Here is a 10,324-nt window from a genome sequence, read left to right as displayed (position 1 = left end):
GTTTCTGATAACTTGAAAAATTGCTTATATCTACCACTAGTTGAAAATATGGTAATTATTATTCTGGCTGCTAGATCTTTTTACTTAATGCATTAATAAAAATGCATATATATTACTATACCACACATTTTTGTGTTTTTTAATACTTTGATAATTATTTATCTATGTAATTGGGGGTTTTTTTGTAATTCTATAGGTTTTTTTTTTATGTGATGCATTTTAAAGCATTATTCTGAGAAGTGTCCATAGGCTTCATCAGATGTAAAAGGAGTTCATGGCACACACAAAAAATGAGTAAGACCCTCCTTTAGATTCCTCAGTCTGCTAGAGTTTCTGAGTGTTCATGTCATTTGTTTTTGTAACATTCTTAATGCATGTAAAATTCTGAGTTAGCTTACTTAAGTTTAGTAAACTTTAAGACTACTTTTTCTTTGCATTAAGAGGCGTATGCTATTATGACAGGTAATATCACAGTCATTCATTCATTTTATCATTCATGTATTTAAAATACCCTTAATGACATTTATTAAGTTTTCTGCCAAGTATTGTGAAAGGTTATCAAATGAGTAAGACATTGTTTCTGCCTCCGAGATCTTAGACTCAAATAAGAAGTTCATCATTCCTACAAATTTTTTATTAAATTTTAAGCGTTCTGTGCTTTTATTCCCACCGTTAACAAGATCTACACGTAAGTAACAAAAAAAACCCTACCCAGCCTTATGCCAGTTGTTGTCAAAGGACAAAAATGTTGTTTCTTTTTCATCTTATTCCAGAAATTTTGAGGCTATTTATCCAAAAGCCATATATTAAGTACCAATTAGATGTTTGAGCAGAGAGATAGATGACTCTACACAACTCTCAAATTTCTGACTTAAGTCTCCAAGTGAGGAATGCTACTTTTCAACAAGAAACAGAATGTGTGTGAGGAGAAAGAGGAGATAAAACTGTGGGGGAAGGAAATTGTTGAGTTTTGATCTTGGCGAGATTGAGGTATGATTATAGTTGGCTGTATGGATTCAAAGATTTAAGGTTCGAAATCTAAATATGGAAGCCATCAGCTGTATAGGTGGTAAGTAAAATCACTGGCAAGTTTGAGATTGCTGTTTTAGCACACAAACAATCATTCTGTGAGGACTTTCAAATAGCCAAAGACAATGACAGGTGTATAGTAAGTAACCTCCCAACCTCATTTCTCTTTCTAACAATATAAAGTAACTCTGGAACTATGAAATCTCTATGCAAAACCATACTTCCACGATTACTTGAATAGAATGCCAAGTATGCTTTTTAAAAGTGTGAGTAAAAAGAGAAAAAGAAAGAAATCCCATGCCGTTCTGTTCCTCTATTCCCACCACAGAGTTTTGCTACAAACAAAAGCAGACCAATAAAAACTGTGCAGAATACAGAAGAAGGGTGCAGGCAAGGAGACCTCAGGGAAAGTTGGAAGGATACCAGAAAGATTAAATAGGTTAGGACTTCAGGATGAGGATTTCGAAGTATATGCCTTTTAAAGGGTAGGCAGCTAAAGAGCCAAACACTGAGTTTAAACGGACAGGCACAATTAAAATGAGCAAGTATAATTTAAAAGGACAGTCTTTCAAATACTTAGCTTCTGGGAGAGGGAAAAAAAAGGGCGGGGAAGGGAAGGAAAAAATGTCCTTTAGCAATTAATAAAAAAGTAGAAAAGAAGAAAAATGTAGAGTATTACAAGAAAAAATTGGTGGACTCACGATTTCTCCCTCACCACCAAAACAAACAAAACCAGCTAAAGTACATGAATTTTACTAGACTAACAATAAAGAGTGCCATTTAAATAGGAACCATGTAAAACATTTCAACATCACACACACACACACACACACACACCCAGAACAATAAAATCTAAAAAGGTAACACACACACACACACACACACACACCCCCAGAACAATAAGATCTAAAACGGTGTATTGCAGAGAGAGCTTTTACACAAATCAACTGAGGAAAATCCCTCCCCTCCAAATGAACCATGAAGCAGAAAGAAACTTTAAGTTTATACTCCATAACAAATTAAGTATATTCTAATAAACGTTTGAAGATCTGAAAACCACTTTAAATTAAAAATTCAAACATTGAGAATAGAAACGGACCAAAATAAAGGGGGTGGGGGGGTAGGAATGAAAAAATAGTTGACTTAACTTTGGAAAGAAATAGGAAAAAAAGGATATTATCTCAAAAATAAAGAAGAAATTACAAAGTGTCCAAAAGAAAACAGACTCAAATAAAATTTTTGTGAAGGACATTGAAGAAAGGCAAGAAAACAACCAAAAGAGTGAAAATGACACAAAGGAAGACATAAAGAAGATCAGAAAAAGAATAGTGGAAATAGAAAACAGGCAATGAAGAAATAATATTTGTATTATCAGGGTCCCTAAAGAAGAAAAAAAAACAAACAAATGAAACACAACTACTTTTTAAAATTCTAATCTAAGAAATTTATTCCAGAAATAGAAAAAGCTTTGAAAAGCTTACTAAGCACTTGGGAAAATGAACCCAAAATGACCAAAGATGAGACATATCTTAGTAAAACTATTAAATTTCGAAAACAAAGATAAAACCTTCAAGATCTCCAGGCAAAAATAACAAACAATTTTGCAAAATTACTTTTTTTTAAATTGAATAATGGCAAAGGAGTTCAACTGGCATTAAAGTTTACAAAAAAAAAAAAGTACAAAGAAGGAAATAAAATATATCAAATAAAAACTTTTAATGCATAAAGATTTATGGAATTCTGTGGCCATAAACTGTCCTTGAAGAACCTACTAAAGAATAAGCTTCACCCAACTAAATCATATCAGGGAAAAACTTTAATAAAAGGATTAATATGTATCATTTTTAAATATACAAATGTACATAATACTAAAATAAAAGTGGAAATGGAAGTGAAAGACTGCCATGTAGCTGTTGTATACTGTGACAAAGTAGAAACATTGCAACGAAAAACTAGGAGAGTCTATGGTCATGTCACCCTAAACAAGCCCGATCCCATCTGATCTCGGAAGCTAAGCCGGATTGGGCCTAGTTAGTACTTGGATGGCAGACCACCTAGGAAGACCAGGTGCTGTAGACGTAAAAAATAAAAAAATTAAGGATTGTAAGCTGACAAGGTCCTTGCAACCTGTGAGGTCAACCAAGGGTTGCCCCACCTAAAATAATTAATTAATTAATTGATTGATTGATTAAAATCAAAAAATAAAATAAATAAAAAATAAGAGAAGGGAGAGAAAAGTGGATATGCCTATATTGCCATGTGGGCATTAAGTAACTGTCAAAATCCTGATTTGAGGAGAAAGTTAACAAAATAGGTAAACCACTAACTAACTTGATCCCAGAAAAGGGAAAATGTACAAATATTTTAAAAAAAGAAGAAGGAGGAGGAGGAGGAGGAGGAGGAGAATTGAGAAGAGGAATAAAAACACTGAAACAGTAAAAAAAATGTTTTCATTCATAACAGACTAAGTTGTAGATCTCTATGCACATAAATTCAAAAGCCTAGATTAAATGGATAATTTTCTAGGGAAATACATATTGATCTTATTAGGGTCAGTAAACTTAAGCAGACCAATGTCCATACAAAAAATAGAGAAAGTTATTTTTTTAAAAATCACCAAGCACAGATGATTTCAAAGGGAATTCTACTAAACCTTCAAATACTAGCCAGCCTTAATTGCTCTATAAATAGCTTCAGAATACTGAAATTGAAAGAAAACTTTTTAAACCTTTTTTATGACACAAATATAATATTCATACTTAAACAGATAAAGACAATACAAGGACATAAATCTACAGAGCAGCAATACTCATTAACATCGGTGCAAAAATTCTAAACAAAATATTAGCAAACATAATCCGGCACACTTAAATCTCTTCAACACTTAAAGGTTGCCCAGCCACATGCTTGGCATTCTCTCCAGAGCACACTTTCCTAACAATAAACCTTCTCATTTTATCATCATTTGCAATCTAGATAGGTTAAGAATTTCCCAAATTGCCAAGTGCTGGTTCCTCTTTGCTTAACAATTCGTTCCTCAGGTTATCCCTTTCCTCTGTTCTTTTGCTATAAGCAACAAGAAGAAATTAGGCTGCACATTTACTACCTTGCTTGAAAATCTCCTCAGCTAAATATCCAGGTTCGTTACTTAAAATTTTTGCTTTATACACAACTGTACAACACAATTCAGCTCGCTTTTCTTCCACTATATAACAAAGATCATCTTTCTTCCAGTGTCCAATAATATTCTCATTTCCTTGTGAGACCTCATCAAAAGTGTTTTTAACATTTATATTTTTACCAACAGTCTATTTAAGACAATCCAGGCTTTTCCTATCATGTACCTCAAAATTCTTCTAACCTCTTACCCATAATCCAATTCCAAAGCCACTTTCATATTTTTAGTTATCTGTTACAGCAGCATCTCACTTCCCAGGACCAAAATCCCCATCAGTTTTCTGTGGCCACTTTTACAAATTATCATAAATTTGGTGGCTTAAAACAAGAATTTATTCTCTTACAGTTCTGGAGGTGATAAGTCTGAAACCAAAGTGTCAAATTCTCTCACGCACTCTCCATAGGCTGTGGGAGAATCCATTCCTTGCCTCTTCCAGTTTCTGGTGACTGCCAGCATTCCCTAGCTTCTGAATATATCACTCCAATCTCTCCTTCCATCTTCACATTGCCTTCTCCTCTACATATGTGTTTAATTTCACTTTCTCTCATAACCACATTTGTAATGGCATTTAGGACTGTCTTGGATAATCCAGGATAATTTCCTTATCTGAAGATCTTCTATTTAATTACATCTGCAAAAACTTTATTGTATAATATAACATTTACAGATTCTGAGGATTAGAACCTGATGTTCATTAGTCAGCCTACTACACATAATAATATAAAAGGAAAAAAATCATAACTATCTCCACAGACACTGAGAAAACATTTGACAAAATTTAGCACACATTCTTGGTAAAACTATTCCAGTAAATAGGAATTTACGTATACTATTTCAACATGATGACTAATCTAAAGCCAGTATCTTATTTAAAGGAGAAACACTAAAGCCATTTCCACTATGATCAGGAACAAGACACAAATATCCACTATTTCTGCCATTACTAGAAGTATTAGCCAATGCAATTAGACAAGAGAAATCAGAGGCATAAGAATGATTTAAAATGAAGAAAAATTATATTTGCAAATGATAGAGAGAATCGATAACAAAACTGACTCAAACAATAAAAGAATTTATGGAAGTAGCAGGATATAAAATTAACATCTAAAAATTAATGGCCTTAAATACAAACAAATAATAAACAGTAGACATAATGATAGGAAAAAAACATAACAGCATCAAAATGTGATAAACACTTATGAATAAACTTAACAAGAAGAGTGCAAACTTGTACAAGGAAAAAGGACACTTAATAAAGTCCTGAATAAATAGAAAACATCTCTTGCTCTTGGATAGAATTATGGCATTATAAAAATAACAGTTCTCCCGAAGTTAATTCATAAATTTAATATAATTTTAATAAAATACCAAGAAGCTATGTTCTGGAGTTAGAAACTTTGATACTAATGTTTGTATGAGGAAAAAATGCAGGAATCAGTAGGAAAATGCTAAAAAAAAAATGTATAGGGTGACTAGTCTTACCAGAAATTAAAACATTTTATAAAACCTTGAATATTAAAACAGTGTAGTGCTGGGACATAAATAGAGAAACAGACAAACAGACTAGTGGAATAGAATAGTCCAGAATTAGACCCAAATATATGTGGAAGTTCAGTATATGACAAAGATGGCACCTTAAATCACTGGGGTAAAAATGAAATTTTTAATAAATAGTTCCGGAACACCTAGGTAGTCATTGAAAAAGAAAAAGATAAAATTAGATCCATGTCTCACATCATACAATAAAATAAACTCCAAGTAGAACTAAACTGAAACCATACAATATGGAGGAAAACATGGCTAAATTAATTAGTAAGAGGGCTTTCTAAATATGATTTAAAATCCAGAGACAGATCCTTTTGTAGTTCATTAGCATGATGATTGCATGTTCATGCTGTTGTGTGAGATGTGCCTCCCTCAAACCTTGTTACGACATCAGCACATTACCCATCTGACACAAAAAAAAATAAAATAAAAAAATAAAAACAAATAAAAATAAAAATAAAATCCAGAGACGATTTTAAAAATAATAAATTTGACTGCATACAAATTAAATATTTTGCATGACAAAAACCATTGTAAACAAAAGACGACTGACAAATGGGGCAAAAATATTTTAATATATACTAGAGAAAAAGGGCTAATATTCTTCATATGTAATGAAATCTTTGAAACTGAGGGACAAAGAACCAAAATTATGATAATATGTAAAAAAAAAAAAAAGACACAAATATGACCGTCAAACTTGTGAAAAAAATGCTCAAACCACTCAGAATTAAATGACCATCAAACTTGTGAAAAAAATGCTCAAACCACTCAGAATTAAAGAAATCCATTTCTCACCTAATGAATTGGCAAAAATTTTAAAACTTGTGAAAAAAATGCTCAAACCACTCAGAATTCATTTCTCACCTAATGAATTGGCAAAAATTTTTAAATATGAGAATACTTTCTATTAGAAAGCTCATTGGTGAAACTCTGGGGAAACAGGCACTTCCATACATTCTCGGTGGGAATGCAAATTGGTAAAACCCTTCTGGAGGAATATTTGGCAATATCAAACAAAATTGTATATGCGTTTTCTTTCTGATCTAACAATCCCACTTCTAGGGACGTATCTCCAACAATACAAAATACATATGTACAAACTTATTCATTGTTGCATTGTTTATAATTGCAAAACATCGAAAACAACTTAAGTACCCATACATCAGAGAGTATTTGAATAAACTGTTACAGCCACTCAATGAAGTACTATGTAACTGTACAAAAGAATGAAGAAAACCGTGACTTACATTAAGCGAATAAAGGCAAAGCCCCAAAATGTATCTAGAGTATGTAATCTTTTGTATAAGAATTTAGATACAGTAAAATACACAGGTGTCTGTGACTTTATACAGAAGAAATTCAAGATGGATAAATAGGATTTGAATGAACTCAAAATATCGCCCTCAAAATACTTATCAATACAAAGGGAAAGGCAGTAACTTTATAATGAGGAAATCAGCAGACACCAGCCTCGCCAAGTGATTAAGGCAAACATCACACACTATCATTCCTGTGGCATTCTTGCCAAAACTGTTTAATATTATCCCAGTCATGAGAAAACATTAGACGAACCTAAATTAAAGGACATTCTACAAAATTACTGATCACTACTCTTCAAAATGCGCCAAAGTCATGAAGGACAAAGAGAGACGAACTGTTACAGACCGGAGGCGAAATGCTATGTGGGGTACTGGATAGGATCTTGGAACCAGATAACGATATTTGCAGGAAAATTAGTAACTTTCTAATGAAGTCTATAGTTTAGTTAATAACACTGCACTAATGTTCATTTCCTATTCTTGATAATTATGATATGATGATGAGAAGTATTAACATAAGTAGAAGCAGAGTGAGGAATATAAAAGAACACCATAGTATTTTTACATTTTGTAAGCCTAAAATTAGTCAAAATAAAATGTTGTTTTAAAGCCATATATACATACATACATAAAATGGATCTCTTAACTTCTCTTAAGGGTCTTCTGGAAACCTCCACCTTTCCACAACTGTCCTATAAAAGTTTCCAAAATTTTCTAAAACCACATACCACTAATCTTAAACTCATTACGATCACAAGGGCAGCCTCAAAGGTGGCCAAATTAGTGAAGAGGAAGAGAAAGCTGGACAGGGCACCAGAGGAAATGGAGCATCTGAGGGAGAGATTTTTAAATGACCTCTTTTGTGTTGCTAAATTTATTCATAACCTGGAATGGGCAACAACCAGTACAAGGACACAAAACTCATCAGGTAAATTCAAGGACTTAAAAAAAAATCCATCTAACCACCTCCTGTCCAAAACATTCAAGCTTAACCTTTCTCTTGAAAATGCAATCTGCTCTTTACACCCTGCCCGCAGACCAGACTCTGAGACCTAGATCTTCACACGAGCAGAACCATCACTTTGTCCTGATTCAATAGGTTCTCATTGTTACAATATCAGCTTGAGCTCCTAGGGGTATGTGGAGTTGTGCCTGTTTATTGTTGAAGGAGTTCATGCACAACTTATGACCTTCACATAACTTTGTCCTTAAAAACTATTTTTGGAATCCATTTCAATTATATTTTCTCAATAATCATATTAGGAGGTGACTATCGTTTCTTCATATTAGAAGTAAAACAAATGAGAAAAAAAAATTAATTGAGGTGCTCACAATTAAAAAACTGTGCTAAAGATAACACTAAATCTATTATCTCCAGATGCTGCACCCTCTTTTTATCTAGCAGACTGAGCTGCTCTGGCAAATGTGAACATGAAACTAGTGACTACAAGTAATCCATCTAATGGGGCTATAGCCATTACATTCACAATGTAGTGATGTACTTTTACTTTGTGTTGCTCAGCTCTTTACACTTTTAAAAGCCCTTTTCACATATTTTATTTAATTTGATCCTTAAACCATGTCGTAACATAGGATAGACATTTCCTTTTAATAATGATGCTATGGTCTGAATGTTTGGTGTCCCTCCAAAATGTATATGTAATTTTAACCCTCAAGGTGATGGTATCTGGAGATAGGCCTTGGGGTATGATGAGATGTAAGGGTGGAGAACTCATGAAGAGGATTAGTGCCCTAATAGGAGAGGCTCTGGACAGATCCTTTCCTCCTCCCTTCTACCATGTGAGGACACAGCCAGAAGTTGAGAAGTCTGAGTCACAAAATAGAGCCTTCGCCCAACATGCAGGCACCTAGGTTTTGGACTTTGAGCCACCAGAACTGTAAGAAATAAATTTTTGTTGTTTAGAAGCTACTTCGTCAGTGGTATTTTGTTATAACAACCTGCGTGGACTAAGACAAATGATAACACCATACCATTTAATAACTCTTTAAACTATATAAAGCACCTTTCTTTGCATTAACTTTATTTAAGTCCTACTAAAATGTGAAGTAATATTATCCCCACTTTCTAGATAACTAAAGCTCTGAGATGCACTGATCCAAAGTCACTCAGGTAGCGAGAGGAGATGCGGGTTGAAAGCAAGCTTCTGAGTCATAATCCAGTAATTTCCTGCCACTGCGTCATAGCTGATTACCAAAACTAAGGGAAATTATGAGTTTCTGACTGACTCCAAAAATGAGTCCATGTGCAATTTTATACTGGAAGGAAATCTCACAGGGTCATTCTGCTTAGCTGCTTAGCCACACTGCTGTCCTGATGGGGTTAGGCGGAAAGAGAACAGTCACAAGTCATGCAAGTATGAGCAGCACCTGATTGGCATCAGGCTAGGATTAGGGCAGTTATCTGTGGGTCGCTTAGGAACCAGTCCAAGGATGTTAGGAGAGCCAAATAATATGTACGATAATTCATTGATTAAAAGCTCAGAACGGATCCTTAGGTATTTGAAGTAGGATACGATTAGGGTGGCTCCTATTATGTAAAAAAATAATTGTACTGAGCCAGCTCTCTGTGCCGTACTTCTTGCCCTAGTATATCTTAAAGATACGACGTTCAGCTTGCATGACCCAGGAGAACTGGGTTTCATAAATGACAGGACTCTGAAACCGTACTTGACCCTTCACCATGCTGTTGGGTTCCATGATCATGGGTTTATGGTAGGAAAAAAAGAACCAAGAAATGGAATGTGGAAGGGCTGCAAGAGTAAGTGGGTATGCAGAGAATCGTGTTCCTTCTGGTTTCTGGCTATGCTGAGGATGGCACCCAAGGGGAAATTCCAGCCACCCCTGTGATGGCCCCATAGCTCAGCTGGACAAAGCTCACTAATCTGGCAGCTGTCATTTTACTTTTATTAACATCAACGACATGATCAATACCATCGCTGGCAGCCTGGACTCTCGGAGCCGCAGCAGGTGTTGCTGATAGGCATAGGTTGCGCTCTTTCCGTCCACCCAGTGGCTCCTGCAATGCAAGAGTTTCAAGGCCTTTTCCTCCAGGGCCGCCAGGGCCACGGGAATTTGTGTTTGCCTCTGTTTGTTTTTATGTGGCTGTATATGAAGAAAGCTTTCACATGTGCAAAGCAGCATTCTGATAAATAGTGGAGTGTGGAACTTGCTGAGTTCCAGAGCTGAAGGTCACAAGGAAGAGACCAAAACCTGTAAACTGGGGGATGTT

The 10,324-nt window shown here is 34.7% G+C and overlaps 1 non-coding gene and 1 pseudogene across 1 annotated transcript; both read left to right on the top strand.

Annotated features, from left to right (window-relative positions):
* The first annotated feature begins 2,989 nt into the window (after positions 1-2,989).
* LOC112485890 lies at positions 2,990-3,108 on the top strand (annotated as a pseudogene).
* A 2,952-nt stretch (positions 3,109-6,060) lies between these two features.
* LOC112486081 lies at positions 6,061-6,164 on the top strand. The gene has a single exon (XR_003048620.1). It is a non-coding gene; the product is annotated as a small nucleolar RNA U13 (small nucleolar RNA).
* Positions 6,165-10,324: the final 4,160 nt, after the last annotated feature.

The sequence above is a fragment of the Pteropus alecto genome, unplaced genomic scaffold (genome assembly GCF_000325575.1).
Source record: "Pteropus alecto unplaced genomic scaffold, ASM32557v1 scaffold25, whole genome shotgun sequence".
Lineage (NCBI taxonomy): Eukaryota > Metazoa > Chordata > Mammalia > Chiroptera > Pteropodidae > Pteropus > Pteropus alecto.
Note: the sequence above shows the minus strand (reverse complement) of the source record. Positions and strands in the feature narration are given on the sequence as shown.